This window comes from Neovison vison, chromosome 2 (assembly GCF_020171115.1).
Source record: "Neovison vison isolate M4711 chromosome 2, ASM_NN_V1, whole genome shotgun sequence".
NCBI classification, from domain to species: Eukaryota; Metazoa; Chordata; class Mammalia; order Carnivora; family Mustelidae; genus Neogale; species Neogale vison.
In genome coordinates, this window is record NC_058092.1 from 98,743,831 (window position 1) to 98,763,144 (window position 19,314).

The 19,314-nt window shown below is 41.3% G+C and overlaps 1 pseudogene; it reads left to right on the forward strand.

Moving 5' to 3' along the window:
* Positions 1–2,830: 2,830 nt before the first annotated feature.
* LOC122899184 overlaps positions 2,831–19,314 on the forward strand; it is a 41,347-nt pseudogene continuing 24,863 nt past the window's right edge.

Sequence of the window (19,314 nt, forward strand, 5' to 3'; positions counted from 1 at the left end):
ACATGCACTTGTGACTCCTTTGCAACACATTGTCTAAACTGCAGTAAGAGTCATCTTTTAAACAGAAACTGATCCCTGCTTTCTGAACCCTCATCTCCATGACTTTCCCTTGCTTTAAGGATGAAAAACAAAATCCTGAGGGCCTATAAGACCCTGTTCCATTTGGCCTGATGACATCCTGTTTTCCCCCTTGCTGTTTGCAATGTAGCTACACTGGCCTTTTAGTTTCTTCACTGTCCCATGCTCTATATTGCCTCAGGGACTTTGCACAATATGTCATCGAGCTTAAAAGATCATTTCTCCTACCACCACCATCCACTTTGCAGAGTTAATTCCTACTCAAATTTGGGGTCTCTGCTCAAGCAGTATTTCCACAGAAAGCTTCTGTCTAAATCAGTTTTCTTTCTGGGATGCCTGGCTGGCTCAGCTGGAAGAGTGTGCAATACTTAATCATAGCTCGTGCATTCGAGCCCCATGTTGGGTGTAGAGATTACTTAAAAATAAACTTTAAGTCGGTTTTCCTTCTTAAATATTCTCACAGATGCCTGTTTCTTTCCTTCAGAAGCAGTGTAGTATAATGGTTAGAAGCAGGGACCAGACTATCTAGGTTTGAATTCCAGCTCAACCACTTACTTATTAGCTGTATGACCTTGGACAGGTTACTTCACCTCTCTCTGCCCAAGTTTCATGATCTGCAAATGGGTAAGATAGTGATAAAAGTACATACATATTATATTGCATATAATAAGTAATTTTATGTGATTAAATTAATACATAGAAAGTTTGGAATATAAACTAGCAAATGTAAAGTACACAATATTTCCTTTTATCATTAAGTTCTTAATTTGCAATAATGCATTCGTTAGTGTGATTATCTGATTGGTGTGTCCTCTCTCTTTTTTTTTTAACTTGTCTCCTTTTTGTAAAGATCTTTTATTTTGAAGTGTTCCCTGCCCAACATGAGACTCAAACTCACAACCCTGAGATCAAAGAGTTGGATTTGCATGCTCTAGTGACTGAACCCAAGTACCTTGATATTTGCCTCTTGGATAAGCTCCATGAATAGATTATATCTATTTCTGATTACCATCTTATTAACATTGCCTGGCACATAGGTGCTCATAAATATTTGATAAATTGAAAAATGATTCTTAAAACTATTAGATCAAAAATTTGCACAGGTTAAGTATTTTCTGATACCCATAATCCAAATGCTCAGAGGACGGTGAATTTTGTTTATAAGAAGAGAGAGACTTGGAATATGTAGGTGGTTTATCGGTTAAGTGTCTGCCTTCAGGGATGACTGGGTAACTAAGTCATTAAGCACTGGCCTTTGGCTCAGGTCATGATCCCAGGGTCCTGAGACTGAGCCTCGCATGGAGCTCCTTGTTCAGCGGGAGGCCTGCTTCTCCCTCTCCCACTCCCCCTGCTTGTGTTGCCTCTCCCGCTGTGTCTCTCTCTGTCAAATAAATAAATAAAATCTTTTTTAAAAAAAGTGTCTGGAGCGCCTGAGTGGCTTGTGGGTTAAAGCCTCTGCCTTCGGCTCAGGTCATGATCCCAGGGTCCTGGGATAGAGCCCCGCATCAGGCTCTCTGTTTAGCAGGGAGCCTGTTTCCTCCTCTCTCTCTGCCTGCTTCTCTGTCCACTTTTGATCTCTGTCTGTCAAATAAATAAATTTTTTATTAAAAAAAATTTAAAAAAAAAAAGTGTCTGCCTTCAGCTCAGGTCATGATCCCAGGGTCCTGGGATGGAGCCTGGAATTGGCCTCCTTGCTCAGCGGGGAGTCTGCTTCTCCCTCTCCCGCTCCCCCTGCTTGTGTTCCCTCTCTTGCTATCTCTCTATCTGTCAAATAAATAAACAAAATCTTTTTAAAAAGAAGAAGGGAAAGACCTGACCATGTTTATGCTTAAAAGAAAGAACTAATGATATTCCAGAGTTTGAAAATTAAAAAAAGACAGGAAAATTTTTAGCGGGCTCCCTAAGAATCTGGGAAAAAATAGGATGTGGAACACAGATGAGTAGATCAGTCTAGGATAAAAGAAAGGATACCATTGCCTCAAAATTATGGGAAAGGAAATTAAGTACTGTGAAGATGTAGCTAATTTTTTGGCTTCAGGTTGGGGATAAAGAAAAATAGGAAAAGCCTGCATAGCCTCTGGAAAGAAGCAAGACCTTGTGCTAAAAGAAGGGGCATCAGTAAAGGGAGTGAGGCAGTTAGAATTCTTTTGGCTGCAAGAAACACAAGATGAGGGAAGAGTGGGTACTGAGAAGGCAATCAGCATGGTCTGTCACAACTGATAAATAAAAAGTCACTGAGCTCCTCTTCTTTCCCTTTCCTCTATCCTTCCCCAACAATTCAGCCCAGAAGCCATTAAGTGGGCTCAACAATGTAAGTATCCATACCTGAGGGGCTGTGGTCCAGAGCAGACACTGGGCAGGGGTGTCCCAGGGGTTGAGGGGTCAGTCTTGTGCAGGGTGCCGAAGTTGGCTCAAGGTGAGGAGAAAGGCTTCTGCCCAGGAGAATGGGCCATCAAGAAGTTTGAAGAAAGGGGGCGCCTGGGTGGCTCAGTTGGTTGAGCGACTGCCTTCAGCTCAGGTCATGATCCTGGAGTTCCAGGATTGAGCCCCACATGGGGCTCTCTGCTCAGCAGAGGGTCTGCTTCTCCCTCTGCCCTTCCCCCTCTCATGCTCTCTCTCATTCTCTGTCTCAAATAAATAAAATCTTAAGAAAAAAAAAAGTCTACATAGGGGTTGCCACCCGGCACAGCTAGTAAAAGCCAGAGCAGGGTGAGGAAGTTGTCCCCCTTGGGTGGTGGTAGGGGTACGCAGCATGGGACATCAGAGGAAGAACAGGCTGAGAAGGGTGGTTGGGCACAAGGGGATGGCCCAGTCCTGGTGTAAGAGCTCAAGATGGATGGAGAAGGCATCTCTATGGGAGGAAGGCCCAGTGATGGATCCTGAGCAGGTTAAGGAAGAAATCCAATGGGAGGGCAGCCTTGAGGACGGCCTTGAGTACACGGGTTAGTCCAGCACAGCATAGCCCAACAGGGTGAAGGAGGGAATCAGTACAGGAATGGGACTGTCATAAAATGTCAGAGACCCAGTGGGGTGAGGACAGCCTCTTCAGTTACAAATACAGAAGGAAAAAATGAAAATGAACTCTGCAATGCTGGGTTGGAATTGTGGTATCTATCGGTCCTTGGGGGTGTCAATATATAGAGATAGTATGGAAGTAAATAAAGACAGGAGTGCCTGGCTAGCTCAGTCCAAAGAGCATGTGACTCCTGATCTCCTGGTCATGAGTTCCAGCCTCATGCTGGGTGTAGAGATTGCGAAAGAAGGAAGGAAAGGAGGCAGGAAAGAAGTAACATACATGTGTGTTTTTATGCACATGTATATGAAAGGGAGAGAAAACTTTTTTACTCTCTTCACATCTCTGGCTGGGCCTCAGAATTAAATGGATTTAAGACAGATTAACAGGAGAAAAGCTTACAGATTTATTTGATATAAGGTTTACATAACATGGGAGCCTTCATCAGGAAATGAAGACCCAAGGAATTGACAAAAATGCAAGGGCTTATATATGACATTGAACAAAGAGAGGCAATTATGGGAAAGTAACTAAAATATATGGGGAACCTAAAGGAAGATAGGAGTTTATTTATTTGTTTGTTTTGTTCATTTGAACATTTTTGTTCATTTTATTCATTCATTCATTCATTTATTCATTCATCTCTACACCAAGGTGGGGCTCAAATTCACCACCCCGAGATCGAGAATCACACACTCTTCCCACTGAGCCAGCCAAGTGCCCTAATTAAGAATTAGTTTATCTTAGCAGGGTGTATTTTTTGTCTCTGTTTTTACAGTGAACTATGGCACCTTCTGTTAATGGTAAATTACTACATATGCCCTTCCCTGCCTCCCACCTTCACTCTGCCCAGCCCTCCCAAATTAACAAGAAAAAGAGCAAATATTTGCTAATATACTGACAGCAGTATCACTCGCTTCAGTGATCTCATCTGCCAATAATTTTTTAATTTTTATTTTTTTAAAGATTTTATTTATTTATTTGACAGAGAGAGAGAGGGAGAGAGATCACAAGTAGGCAGAAAGGCAGGCAGAGAGAGAGGGGGAAACAGGCTCCCTGCTGAGCAGAGAGCCCAATGCGGGGCTCGATCCCAGGACCCTGAAATCATGACCCAAGCCAAAGGCAGAGGCTTAACCCACGGAGCCACCCAGGTGCCTCCCCCCCTTATTTTAAAGATTATATTTCCTGCCAGTAATTTTAAAGGGCCCCAGTAAACTCCAGATTTTGCTGACAAGTATCTTGGGAATGTGTATGTCTCTGTTCGTGGGGCCCGAATGGAATATTATCTTCACTGTATAGCTCTGGCTTCTGGGTACCAGTTAGGTGGTATTCTTAAGTCACTGATTTTAGTAGATCATCCTCACATCCTGACAGAAATATCTGCTTCGCATGTCTCAAGAGAAATGGAAATAAACCATCCACACGAGTGCATGGAATCAAATATCATTCAAGATAATGTGATTCAAATTATTCAAAATAATTCCCTCATCCAGGGAATGAGACTGCATGATACAATTTCTAAAGCTTAGGAAGGCTTGGTGGAAGAAAGAAGCATCGAGTCCACCATAATCAGCACCTTTCTTTCCTCTTGTAAAAGATACTCCTTACTTCATTTCTCTGCAGAGGCTGGGACATCCACACTAGGGCCCTGAGGTTTCAGTCAACCATGGGAACGAGGAATGTATTCAGGGCTTTGGAGCCCCCCCAGGGAGAGGAGGAGGTGGAGGCAACATCAGACACGTACCCCAGAGCCCCAGGAAGGGGTCAGTGTGGACGTGAAGGGCAGACTGCTGCCCAGTGGCCAGGAGCTAAGTCTACAACAGGGCACACGGGAGCTTAACAAGGTCTGTGTGTATATAATTCTCTCAGCCTCAGCTCCCCATTGCTGAGGATAAGAATGTTCCTTTTCTCCTGGTATAGGGAGCTTCATCTCCTGCTTTCAGGAAGAAAAGGAGGATGGTAGTCACAGTACCCTTCCGGCAACTGCTGTTTTCTAAGTGCCTTTCGCTTAAAAGAATCCTTCCACCAAAGTAGTGTATTTGGGGGTGGCATATTCTGCCACACTTCATATATTTATGCATATGTATATGTGTGTGATATAAATAGATATATATTCCTTAGGCCTACTCACAGAGAGGCTTGCGAACAACAGCACTCCAACAGCAACAAACACTCTAGCACCCACCCAGATCCTGGCTTTTAAATGCTCTTCTCTTTTGTTTATTTATTTTTTTAAGATTTTATTTACCAAAAAAATCTTTTATTTTTTAATTTTTAAATTTTTATTTATTTATTTGACAGAGAGAGATCACAAGTAGGCAGAGAGGTAGGCAGAGAGAGAGGGGAAAGCAGGCTCCCTGCTGAGCAGAGAGCCCGATGTAGGGCTCGATCCCAGGACCCTGGGATCATGACCTGAGCTGAAGGCAGAGGCTTTAACCCACTGAGCCACCCAGGCACCCCACCAAAAAAATCTTTAAAAAATAAAATAATAATGAAAAGATTTTATTCACCTATTTGGCTAGCGGCAGAGAGAGAGAGAGAGAGAGAACAAGCATGGGGATGGGCAGAGGGACAAGCTGACTCCCTGCTGAGTGGAGAGCCCAATACAGGGCTGGGGGCCAATCCCAGGACCCTGAGATCATGACCTGAGCTGAAGTCAGACGCTTAACCAACTGAGCCACACAGGGCCCCCTAAATGCTCTTCTCTTTTTTTTTTTTTTTTTTTTTAAGATTTTATTAATTTATTTATTTGACAGAGAGAGAGATCACAAGTAGACAGACAGGCAGGGAGAGAGAGAGAGGGAGAAGCCAGCTCCCCGCCAAGCAGAGAGCCAGACTCAGGGCTTGATCCCAGGACCCTGAGATCATGACCTGAGTTGAAGGCAGAGGCTTAATCCACTGAGCCACCCAGGCACCTAGCTCTTCTCTTTTAAAAAGAACTAGTGCCCCTTGGTGAAATGGCTGATTCTAAGGCTCAGGCAGAGAAAATATAAGATGAGCCTGAAATAGCTTGTTAGTGTAGGAAGTAAGGAAGTCCTCATAGAATGATGCTAATACATTAAAAGATCAAAGAAGCCAGCTTGAATGAGCTCCCTATAGCCAAATCTGGAATAACCTGAGTATCAAAATAAATAATGACTGTAACAGATTATAACTTATAACTCACTGAATAAAACAGAAAACCATGAATCCAAACTAAGAAAATAAGTAAACAAATTGAAAGTTTGTTGAGGAAATTTTATTAACATAGCCTCACAGTTTACTATTTGCATAATTTCATATCACATTTACATAGGGTCCAAGTATTACTCAAAAATATTTATTAAGGGGCGCCTGGGTGGCTCAGTGGTTAAAGCCTCTGCCTTCGGATCAGGTCATGATCCCAGGGTCCTGGGATCGAGACTCACATCCGGCTCTCTGCTCAGCAGGGAGCCTGCCTCCTCCTCCTCTCTCTCTCTGCCTGCCTCTCTGCCTACTTGTGATTTATCTGTCAAATAAATTAAAAAAAAATCTTATTAAGATTTATTAATACACCTGAAACTAATATAACAGTGTATTTTTTTGGTAAAACTGTATGTTAAATATATTAGAATTAAAATAAAAATTATAAAGGGAAAAAGAGTAACTTTATAGTGGAGAAGTCTGGCAGACACTGCCTAAATCAAGGAATTGAATTTAAGTTAACCAGTAATGAAACAAATGAAAATCATGTTAGGAAGGTGTGAGAATACAGAATCAGTTCTTTTACACCCCTGCTAAAAGTCTATAATCTGCATCTAATCATTAGGAAACATCACACAAACCCAAATTTAGGATATTCTGTAAAATAGCATATCTCTAGGGGTACCTGGGTGGCTCAGTGAGTTAAAGCCTCTGCCTCTGGCTCAGGTCATGATCCCAGGGATTGAGCCTTGCATTGGGCTCTCTGCTCGGCAGGGAGCCTGCTTCCCCCTCTCTCTGCCTACTTGTGATCTCTCTCTGTCAAATAAATAAATAAATAAAATTTTTTTAAAAACCCCGCATATCTCTAATCTTCAAAGGTTTCAAGGTCATTTGGAAACCTTGTAAGATGACAAAGATACAAGATGGAAGAAGCCTGGCTCTTGAATCTTGAATTGGTTTTGGAATTTATGGGAGTGGTGATTAAAGTTCTATTTGAGCCAGGGTCATTTGGGAGAATCACAATGACAAAACATAAAGGTCATGAATGCCAAGGAGAGACTGAGGAATTAATTATTCCAGATTGAAAGAGATTAAAAAGGCATTACAAAATGCAAATCAAAACCACAATGAAAAACAAAACAAAACAAAAACGAAAAAACAAAACAAAACAAAAACAAAAACCACAGTGAGATACCACTTCATATGAAGATGGCTATCATTAAAAAAACTAAACACAACAAGGGCTCCTGGGTGACTGAGTGGGTTAAGCATCTGCTTCTTGATTTCAGCTCAGGTCATGATCTCAGGGTCTTGAGACTGAGCCACGAGAAGGACTCCGTGCTCAGTGAGGAGTCCACTTGGGGTTCTTCCTCTCCCTCTGCTCGTGCACTCATATTCTCTCTCTCTCAAATAAATAAATAAAATCTTTTTAAAAATACCAAACAAACAGAAAATAACAAGTGGTGGTTATGATGTAGAGAATGGAACCTTTGTGTATTGCTGGCAGGAATGTAAAATGGTATAGGCGCTCTTAAAAATATTATGGCCGGGGCGCCTGGCTGGCTCAGTTGGTTAAGTGTCTGCTTTTGGCTCCGGTCTTGATCCCAGGGGTCCTCAGATCCAGCCCTGAGTCCGGCTCTCTGCTCAGCAGGGAGCCTGCTTCTCCCTTCCTCTTTCTGCCTCTCTGCTACTTGTGATCTCTGTCTCTCTCTGTCAAGTGAATAAATAAAATGTTATTAAAAAAAACATTATGGCAGTCTCTTAAAAAATTAAACAGAATTATAACATGATCCAACAATACTACTGATGAGTATAAACCTGAAAGAATTGAAAGCAAGACCTTAAACAGATATTTCTGTTCAAAGGAGCATTATTAATACAGAACAGTGTCCATTAATGGGTGAATGGATAAACAAAATGTAGTATATACACACAAGAGAATAATATTGAGCTTTAAGAAGAAAGGAAATTCTGGGGTGCCTGGGTGGCTCCGTTGTTTAGCATCTGCCTTCAGCTAAGGTCATGATCCCAGGGTCATGGGATCGAGCCCTGCATCAGGCTCCTTGCTCCGTGGAAGCCTGCTTCTCCTTCTCCCACTCCCCCTCCTGCTTGTATTCCCTCTCTCCCATTTAGTCTCTCTCTGTCAAACAAATAAATAAGCTCTTGAAAAAAAATAAAGACAAAGGAAATTCAAGCCACAACATGAATGAACTTTGAAAACATTATGCTAAGTGAAATAAGCCAGACACAGAAGGACAAATATTGTATGCTCCTACCTATGTGAGGTACCTAGTGTTGGTCAGATTTCAGATTCCTGAAGACAAAGTAGAATGGTGGCTGCCAGGGGCCAAGGGAAGGAGAACCTTGTGAGTTCTTGTTTAATGGTATGGAGTTTCATTTTGGAAAGATGAAAGAGTCAAGATGGTTGATGGTGATGGTTGGACAACAATGTGAATGTATTAATGGTTTAAAAATGGTTAAAATGGTAAATTTCAACACAAAGGACATTTCTGTAACAACTGGTAAAAGCTGAATGGGGTCTGAGGTAATAGTAATGAAGGGATATGAATTTCCTCATTATGATGGTTGTGCTATGGCTATACGGAATATCCTTTGCTGGTGGGAAATATATGGAAGTGTTTGGGAAGGACAAGGCATCCCGTCTGCTGTTTGTACTCACATGATCCAGGGGGAAAAGAAAAGTTTTTGTGTTGTACTTACACCTTTTTCTCTATGCTTTAGATTATTTCCAAAAAAATTTTAAAGGTAAAATTAAAAAATGGAAGTTAGCAGTCATTAAACAGTTGAGAGAAAGGAGTCCTGAGTCAGTGTTAGCATCGGAATTTGAACACCGGTCTCCTGGAGCACTTTCCCATAAGTCACTGCGATGTTACTGTAATAAACACTCCCTTGGTAGTATGTGTTTTGGATACATAAAGTTTTCCTTGTGAAAGCCTGGCTTTTTCTAACTACCTAACACATTATTGTGTTATCAGTCACCATTCTCATGAGATACCGAAAATTAATAATAAGGAAAAAAGAACAGAAATAGAAAAGCAACTCCGATGAACAAAAAATTGTTTGTATTTTGAAACTAATTATAAATTATTTTTAAATTTTAAAAATATTTTGTATCATATTTGTCACAGAAATGTATGGATTTACTAGAGGATGTGCCTTATAACATCCTTTAGTTGTAAATATACTGTAGTCAAACAGGATTTGCTGCCTACCTATTTAAATTACTTTTATATATTCTTTGGCCTTATAAAGGCTGCTTTTATTATGTAAATATGCGAATTAAACACTGAAAGAGAAGTTTAGAAAGCTGGTTTGGGATTGGAATAGAATTGCTAATTAGATTTATGGCTAATGTCACTGATGAGCCCAGAAGAATTGAGATCTGAACTGACCTTGGGGGGCAGGAGGGGCTCTCAGGAGCAGTTCTCCATTTAAGGACAGAGAGATGTTGAAGGTCAGGAACAAATCCATTTTTCCATGACACCAGGAGGGAAAAATGATTTTAATGGATGAATATTTGTAAATGATTTGAGCTGCAATTAAGTATAATGTTCTTACTAAAAAAATTTTTTTAATTAAAAAAATGTCTTTCTCGGGGCTCCCAGGTGGCTCAGTGGGTTAAATCCTCTGCCTTTGGCTCAGGTCATGATCTCAGGGTCCTAGGATCCAACCCCCAATTGGGCTCTCTGCTCAACAAGTAGCCAGCTTCCCCCTCTCTCTCTGCCTGTCTCTCTGCCTACTTGTGATCTCTGTCTGTCAAATACATAAATAAAATCTTCAAAAAAAAAAGTCCTTCTCATGGGCAGAAATATATATATACATATATGTGTGTGTGTGAAATATATGTAGGGTTTTTTTTTCCCAGGGTATATGTAGGTATTTTTAAGAATAAAAATACTTATGTACTTGGGGTGCCTTCAGTGGGTTAAAAGCCTCTGCCTTCCGCGCAAGTCATGATCCCAGCATTCTGGGATCAAGCTCTGCATTGGGTTCTCTCCTCAGTAGGAAGCCTGCTTCCCTCCTCCCCCCACTCCCCTGCCCTTGCTGTTCGGCCTGCTTGTGATCTCTGTCTGTCAAATAAATACATAGAATTAAAAAAAAAAAAAATGAAGCTACTTTTCCTTGGCACCTGGGTGGCTCTCCGGGTTAAGCCTCTGCCTTCGGCTCAGGTCATGATCTCAGGGTCTTGGAATCGAGCCCCGAGTTGGGCTCTCTGCTCAGCAGGGAGCCTGCTTCCTCCTCTCTCTCTGCCTGCCTCTCTGCCTACTTGTGATCTCTGTCAAATAAATAAATAAAATCTTTAAAAAAAATCCTTATATACTGAAGTATAAAAAAATACTTACATAATATCCTTGATTTTACCTCTTGGACTTCAAAATCTAAAATATTTACTATCTGATAAACTTAAAAACATTTTTTAAAAACTTGGCACCTGGCTGGCTCAGTCAGCAGAGTGTGTGACTCTCGATCTTGGGTTCATGAGTTTGAACCCCATGTTCGGTGTAGAGATTAATCAATAAATGACCTTTTAAAAAACACAAAAAATTAAAATATTTACTATCTGTCCCTTTACAGAAAACAGTTGTCGAGCCTTGTTCCAGAAATAAGGAATGGTGTATGTTCACATGAAGAGTGGAGTTGTGGTAAAGTTGAAGGAGTTTTTGACAGACTTAATTATTTGCAAAAAGTTGTCTGCTGAGAGTGATAGAAAAGTGGCTGACTGGGGCTAAAAGAGTCATAAGGTTTTGAAATAATTGCTGTGGGAATTTCCTGTATATGGTAAAAGGACAATTTAAATCATGAGGAAGTATTGGATTCTTAGTAAGTGATGTCTGTGCAACTGGCTAGTCAGACACAGCAAAAAGATCATTACCTCACTCCTTTACCAAATAAACCTTGGATAAGATGCAAATTTTATTCATTCATTCATTCATTCATTTAAAAATTTTAAATGTGAGAGAATGAGGATATTAAAGTACCAAAATAAAGTTTGGCTGAGTATCTCTTTTATAAATTTAGGGTTAGGAAGATCTCTGAAACTTGAAGAATTAAGAAACAAAGCCTATATGGGTTTTTTTGCTTTTTTGTTATTTTTTCAAGTAGCCTCCATGCCCAGTATAGGGCTTGAACTCACGACCCTGAGATCAAGAGCTGAGCTAAGACCAAGAGTTGGACGCTTAAGGGACTGAGCCACTTAGGCTTTATGTTTGACTACATAAAAAATTTAAAACAGGTATTACCCTCTACCCTTTATAGAACAGATCATACTAGTTACACTAGTATAGAAAGAATTAAAGAATTAAAGAATTCTTTTATAAATCAAGAAGAAAAAGGCATTCAATATAAAATATAAAATAGACAAAAGGCATGACCAATTATAGAACAATGAAAATAACAACTGGCCAATAAATGTATGAAAAATGTTTAAAGTATACTGGTAATCTAAAAATAAACAAGGCTAAAAAGCAAGCCACAAATGGAAATACATATATATCACATACCAAAGAGTTAGGTTTGGGTTTCCCTTAACAGCATTTTTTGTTTATTTTTTAGATTTTCATCAGATGAAGTTGATATTCTTTGTTCTGTGAAGAGTCAATTGAATGTGGCAAAAGCACCCAATGGCCTGCAGGAAGTTTCTAACAAAGGTTTCTGGGGTGGGTGTGTGTAAGTGTGTGCACGCGCGTGTGCACTTTTCTAACTGGCAAAAACTGCCTCACCCTTTGTTTTGCCTGGTCATTGGGAAGAGGTGGATCAGTTTGTCTCAGGAGCCTGGCACCTTTGGAAAGAGGGGACCAAGACCCCAGTTTCTGCTCACCAAGTTCTGAATTTAAGGAGACATATGTACACATGCAAAGGCCCAGTGAGTGACCAGGAAGACTGGATATACACCAGTTTTAGTTCTCTTTGTATTTAGCATTTAGAAAAGAATTCTTCTGGGGTGCCTGGGTGGCTCTGTTGGTTAAGAGTCTGCCTTCTATCTTCAGCTCAGGTCATGATCCCTGGGTCCTGGGATCCTTCTTGTCTGCTCTCTGCTCAGCAGGGGGCCTGCTTCTCCCTCTCCTTCTGCCCCTTCCCTCTACTCATACTCTGTCTCTCTCTCTGAAGTAAATAAAAACTAAATATAGATAGATATACATATATAGATGAGAATTCTTTAGCTCTTTGGGCTAAGTAAAGCCCTCCCTTCCCCCACCAAATTCTTAGACAATCAGTGGAGAGCAAGGGAAACCACAATGGGAAAAATTGGGACTTTCTTTTAATAGGGCATGGGGATGGTCTCAGCTATGATAGAGAAAATTAAAATATATAACTGACCACATTTTTACCTTGAATTTATAGAACAGATCATACTAGTTACACTAGTATAGAAAGAATTCTTTTATAAATCAAGAAGAAAAAGGCATTCAATATAAAATAGACAAAAGGCATGACCAATTATAGAACAATAAAAATAACAACTGGCCAATAAATGTATGAAAAATGTTTAAAGTACTGGTAATCTAAAAACTATAGAAAAATGTGGTATTTTTCATAGATCAGGTGGTTAAAGAAAATATTATTCGGTTTTATCAAAGATGTGAGAAAAAGATGTACTTCCATATACCATAAGAGGTACAGCAAGTTGTCATTATGTATGAAAAAAATTTAATATGCATATTTGTTTAAGTTTTAAAGATAAATAGAAGTAGGATTTCTTTCTTTTTTTTTTAGATTTTATTTATTTATTTGACACAGAGAGAGGTCACAAGTAGGGAAACAGAGACAGAGAGGGGAAGCAGGCTTCCTGCTGAGCAGAGAACCCGATGCGGGCCTCGATCCCAGGACCCTGAGATCATGACCTGAGTCGTAGGCAGAGGCTTAACCCACTGAGGCACCCAAGTGCCCAGAAGTAGGATTTCTAAGGAAATAATCGGTCAAGTGCCCAAAGATGTATAAACATTTGTTGTAGAATTGTTTTGTTTTTTAAGCTTTATTTATTTATTTATTTATTTGAGAGAAAGAGGGGGTGTGTGCATTCCTGGGAAGAGTGGCAGAGGGAGAGGGAGAGAAGTAGACTCTCTGCTGAGCATGGAGCCTGACTCTGGGCTGGATCCCAGGACCCTGGGACCATGACCTGAGCTGAAATCAAGAGTCGGACACTCAAGTGAATGAACCACCCAGTTATATAGCACTGTTAAATAATATACATAATTCATGAGTATAGTGGATCAGTCATGTTTTGGAGTGAGTCCAATAAAAGAGATCAGTGCAATGCCTTCCACATTTATGAGTGTCCTAAGATTTTCCTTCTGTTGTAATGTCTATATTATTGGAAGTTCATTCACTGCCCTCTACCACCAACTCCCATCCCCAACTATGCCTAAATTGCTGTAAAATCACTTGGCCTTTTTTTTTTTTAAAGATTTTATGACAGCAAGAGATACCTTGAGAGAGGGAACACAAGCAAGGGGAGTGGAGAGGGAGAAGCAGGCTTTCTGCTGAGCAAGGAGCAGATGCGGGGTTGACCTGAGCTAAAGGCAGAAGCTTAATGACTGAACCACCCACGTGCCTCCCAGCCAATGCTTTTAGGTAGGCTCTAGGCCAAATGTGGGGCTTGAACTCAAGACCCTGAGATCAAGAGCAGCAAGCAATACCGACTGAGCCAGCCGGGTCCCCATGTCAACCATTCCATTTTTTTTTTTTTAAGATTTTATTTATTTATTTGGCAGAGAGATAGAGAGAGCATAAGTAGGCAGAGTGGCAGGCAGAGGGAGAGGAAGACGCTCCACTGAGCAGGAGCCCCATGAGGGGCTCCATCCCAGGACTCTGGGATCATGACCTGAGCCTAAGGCAGCCACTTAACTGCCCCTGTCAGCCATTCTTAAGAACAAAGGAAACCACTGTATCAAAGTTGAATGAGAAGAAGGGAAAAAAAGGGAGAACTGGTGTTTCTAAGTCTACAGAAATTTTAGCCTCTGGATCTTCGGTATTAACACAAGAGAACTGCTAGTGGGATTCAAATGAAATGTAAATGTAATTTACTCATTTCTGGAAAGTAAACTCTTTACTGACCCCTTCTAGGTCACTGCCAACAGTTCATTTACAGTTGTTCTTTTTTTTTTTTTTAAGTTCTTATTTATTTATTTGGACAGAGAGAGAAAGAGCACAAGCAGGGTGAGTGGCACCCAAAGGAGAGGAAGAAGCAGGCTTCATGCTGAGCAGAGACTCCAGGGGGATGCAAGGGCTCAATCCCAGCACCTTGGGATCATGACCAGAGTGGAAGGCAGACACTTAACCAACTGAACCACTCAGGCATCCCTGCACTTTTTTGTTCTTTAGATATAAAGGAAAACCATATAATTTATCATCTAAACCTAAACACTTGAGAATGAAAGGGGATGCTTTTAATAATTATTTTGGGGGCACCTGGGTGGCTCAGTGGGTTAAGCCTCTGCCTTCGGCTCAGGTCATGATCTCAGGGTCCTGGGAACGAGCCCCGCATCGGGCTCTCTGCTCATCGGGGAGCCTGCTTCCCGCCCGCCCCCCACCGCCTGCCTCTCTGCCTACTTGTGATTTCTGTCAAATAAATAAATAAAATATTTAAAAAAATAATTATTCTCTGATTGTCCTGGGAAAATCAGGGCATACAGTCACTCTGTATACCCTGATTTGCCATGCTTGAGAAGAATAGGTCTAATTGACTTAGGGTATTAGTCATAGATAACATCCAGTTATAAAATAAATAAGGTGGGACACCTGGGTGACTTAGTTGGTTAAGCATCTGCCTTTGGCTCAGGTCATGATCCCAGGGTCCGGGGATCGAGTCCCACAGGGTCTTTGCTCATCAGGGAGCCTGCTTCTCTTTCTGCCTGCCCACTACCCCTGCTTCTGCTCTCTCTCTCTCTGTCAAATAAATAAATAAATAAAAATATTAAAAATAAATAAATAAGGCACAGGGATATAATTTAGAGCAAAGTAACTCTTGTGTTTTTAAAGTTTCTTTTCTTAGTAATCTCTATAACCAATTATTAGTATCTATAAATTAAAACACAAATTAGATAGCTACCTAGCTAGAAATATAGGTATTGATTTGTGTAAGATATAAACACACATGGCACAATAATTTTAATAGCTATCCATTTTATTTTATTTTGGGGGGGCTTCGGCAGCTCAGTGGTTGAGCCTCTGACTCTTGGTTTTGGATCGGGGGGCAATCTCATGGGTCTTGAGATTGAGCCCCCCATGGGGCTCCACACTCAGCAGGGAGTCTTCTTGAAGTTTATCTCTTTTAGCCCCTACCCCCAACATTCACGTGCCCACTCGCTGTCTCAAATAACAATCTTTAAAAAAAAAAAAGCATATTTCTGATAATGCTCAACTAACTGTAGTTTCTTTTTCTTTTCTTTTTATTTAAGATTTTATTTCTTTATTTGAGAGAGAGAGAGAGAGAAAGTGGAAGAGAGCATGAGAGGGGGAGGTTAGAGGGTAAAGCAGGCTCCTCATGGAGGGAGCTTGATGTGAGACTTGATCCCAGGACTCCGGGATCATGACCAGAGCTGAAGGCCCCTGCCCAACCAACTGAGCCACCCAGGCACCCTGTAGCTTCTTTTTTCTTTCAAGTTTTTATTTAAATTTCAGTTAGTTAACATACAGTGTAATATCAGTTTCAAGTGTAGAATTCAGTGATTCAGGGGCTTCTGGGTTGTTAAGCATCTGCCTTGGGCTCTAGTCATGATCCCAGGGTCTTGCGATTGAGCCCCACATTGGGCTCCCTGCTCAACAGGAGCCTGCTTTCCCCGCCCTCTGTCTGCCTCTCTGCCTACTTGTGATCTCTTTCTGTCAAATACATAAATAAAATCTTTAAAAAAAAGAAAAGAAAAGAAAAGAAAAAGAATGTAGTGACCCAACACGTACATAGAACACCTGGTGCTCATCACAACAAGTACCCTTCTTAATCCCCATAGCTAACTGTAGTTTTAACTAATCTAGAAATCATATGTCAAAGTTACATACACATATAGGTACACATATGTATATACATACAGTATACATTAAAAGAATTTAACAAAATTAAGGAATATACACTAGGGTGAGCTAACAGCTATAATGATTCCCCAAATTCCAGTAGCTCAGCTCAATAAAAATGTCTTCTCAGGGAGCCTGAGTGGCTCAGTTAGTTAAGGGTATGCCTGTGGCTCAGGTCTTGATCCCAGGGTCCTAAGATCAAGCCCTATGTTGGGCTCCTTTCTCAGCCAGGAGTCTGCTTCTCACTCTCCCTCTGTCCCTCTCCTCCACTTGTGCTTGCTCTCTCAAATAAATAAATAAAATCTTATTTTTTTTCCCTCGGGGCGCTTGGGTGGCTCAGTCATCAAGTGTCTGCCTTTGGCTCAGGTCATGATCCCAGGGTCCACAGATCTACCCCCGAATTGGGCTCCCTGCTCAGCGGGAAGCCTGCTTCTCTCTCATCCACTCCCCCTGCTTGTGTTCCCTCTCTGGGTATCTCTCTTTCTCTGTCGAATAAATTTAAAAAATCTTTAAAAAAAAAAGATTTCTCCTCTTTCATGTCACAGTACAATGTAGGGATAGTGAAGTAGGTGGGAGTACATTCAGGCTAATTTCATATGGGAGTGATCAATAGATGGCTTTTAAGGGGAGCATGGCTGGCTCAGTCAGTTGAACATCTGCCTTTGGCTCAGGTCATGATCCTGGGGTCCTGGGATCGAGCCCTGCATTGGGCTCCCTGCTCAGCAGGGAACCTGCTTCTCCCTCTCCCACTCCCCTTGCTTGGGCTCTCTCTCTCTCTCTCTCTCTCTCTCTCAAATAGATAAATAAAAAATAAAAAAACAAAAACCCAAACACATGCCCTTTAAGACCACTGACAAGGGAGAGGCAGATGAGTGGGCTTGTGCATGGAGAATCACATATCACCCGTCTGATTTCCATGGTGCAGAACTGGTCACATGGCCCCACTTAACTGAAAGATGTACTGGGACACGGAGTCTTCCTGTGTTCTTAAGAGGAAAATGAACCGGCTTAGTAAATACATTTAGTTTTCTTTGCCATGGGAAATTTTGGGGAGAAGAAAAGAGAAATAAGAACATCAGAACCTAGGACCCCCAAATCTAAACATAATGAAATAAAAATTAAGGAAATGATTTTTTAACATATAGCTACACTTGCATTCTTAAATAGAATACATGTGGTGATGAGCACTGGGTATTATAGCAACTATGAATTGCTGAACACAACATCAGAAACTAATGATGTACTAGATGTTGGCTAATTGAACATAATATGATAATAATAATAATAATAACAAAGAATTCAGCAGAAATTTAATTTATTAGAGGGCTTGGGAAGGATGGTATTTTGGTAACTGAGCTTCCTTCCTTCTTTCCTTTCTTTCTTTCTTTTTAAAGATATTTATTTATTTAGGAGTGCCAGGGTGGCTCAGTCAGTTAAGTCTGCCTTCAGCTCAGGTCATGATCCCAGGGTCCTGGGATCAAGTCCTGCATTGGACCTCTTGCTCCGTTGGGAGTCTTCTCCCTCTGCCTGCTGCTTCCCCTGCTTGTGTGTGCTCGCTCTCTCTCTGGCAAATAAATAGATAAAATCTTTTTAAAAAGACATTTATTTACTAATTTGAGAAACAGAGTGCATGACAGCATGAGCAGGGGAGAGGGATAGAAGGAGAGGGAGAAGCGGATTCCCTGCTGAGCAGGAAGCCCCACGTGGAGCTCAATTCCAGGACCCTGGGATCAAAATCAAGTGTCGATGCATAGCTGACTGGGCCATTCAAGTGCCCCTGATTTTTGTGTATTGCTCTTTTTTTTTTTTTTTTTAAAGATTTGATTTATTTATTTGACAGACAGAGATCACAAGTAGGCAGAGAGGCAGGCAGAGAGAGAGGGGGAAGCAGGCTCCCCGCCAAGCAGAGAGCCCGATGTGGGGCTCGATCCCAGGACCCTGGGATCATGACCTGAGATGAAGGCAGAGGCTTTAACCCACTGAGCCACCCAGGTGCCCCGTGTATTGCTCTTGTATCTTGCAAACTTACTGAATTTGTTTATTAGCTCTAGTAGTTTTTTTGTGGATACTTAAGGATTTTCCATATATAAGACCATGTCATCTGCAAGTAGGGATAGTTTTACTTCTCCCTTTCAAATTTGATGCTTTTTATTTCTTTTTCTTACCTAATTTCTCTTGCTAGAACTTCCAGTACAAGGTTGAATAGAACTGACAGAAAAATAGACATTCTTATCTTGTTCTTGATCTTAGAGGATCTAAGCTGATAGGGAGGCCTGAGGGGGGTAGTTTTCTAGATGGTGGGTGTGGCAGGCAGGCGGCCGTCCTCACCTCCTGGTAGTCAGGCCTATGCAGTGAAGAATCAACCCTTCCCAAAGAGAGGTCTCACTTTCGCCCTCAGCTCCCGGGAGGTCATCCCTCATTCTGTGGAATGTTCTGCGTGATAAGAGTCTCTTTTTTTACCTGGGGGCCTTGGGCCAGGCCAGATACTCCACTGAACATTGTGATTTATGGTGGAAGTTTGGGACCACGAAGTATCAGCTAAACCTCCAGAGGGGCTGAGACTAAGGTCAGCCATGCAGGTACTCAGTCATGTAGACATAATAGATAATAAAGATGTGGACAATAAAAATTCTGGACACCAAGGCTCAGTGGGCTTCCCTGGTTGGCAATGCTCTGTGTGTACTGTCACATATGGTGCCGTGAGAAGTAAGTGCCATATGCACACCTCCACTTGGAGAAGACACTGGATACTCCCCACTGAAAAGTCCCATGGACGCTGCCTTATGTTCCTCTTGTGGTGATTTTAATGCGTATCCTTTCACTACCATAAATTGTATTATGAAAAGAACGGATTTCAGTGAGTTTTGTGAGTCCCTCTAGCCAATTACCAAAACTGAGCATAGTCTTGGGAACCCCCGAGCTTGCAGCTGGTACTAGAATGATTCCCAAAATTTGTATTGCTTTGTGTAATCCTTACCCACTGAGCGTGAGCTGGGTTTATTGACTGGTTTGTTAACAAGCAAAATCTGACT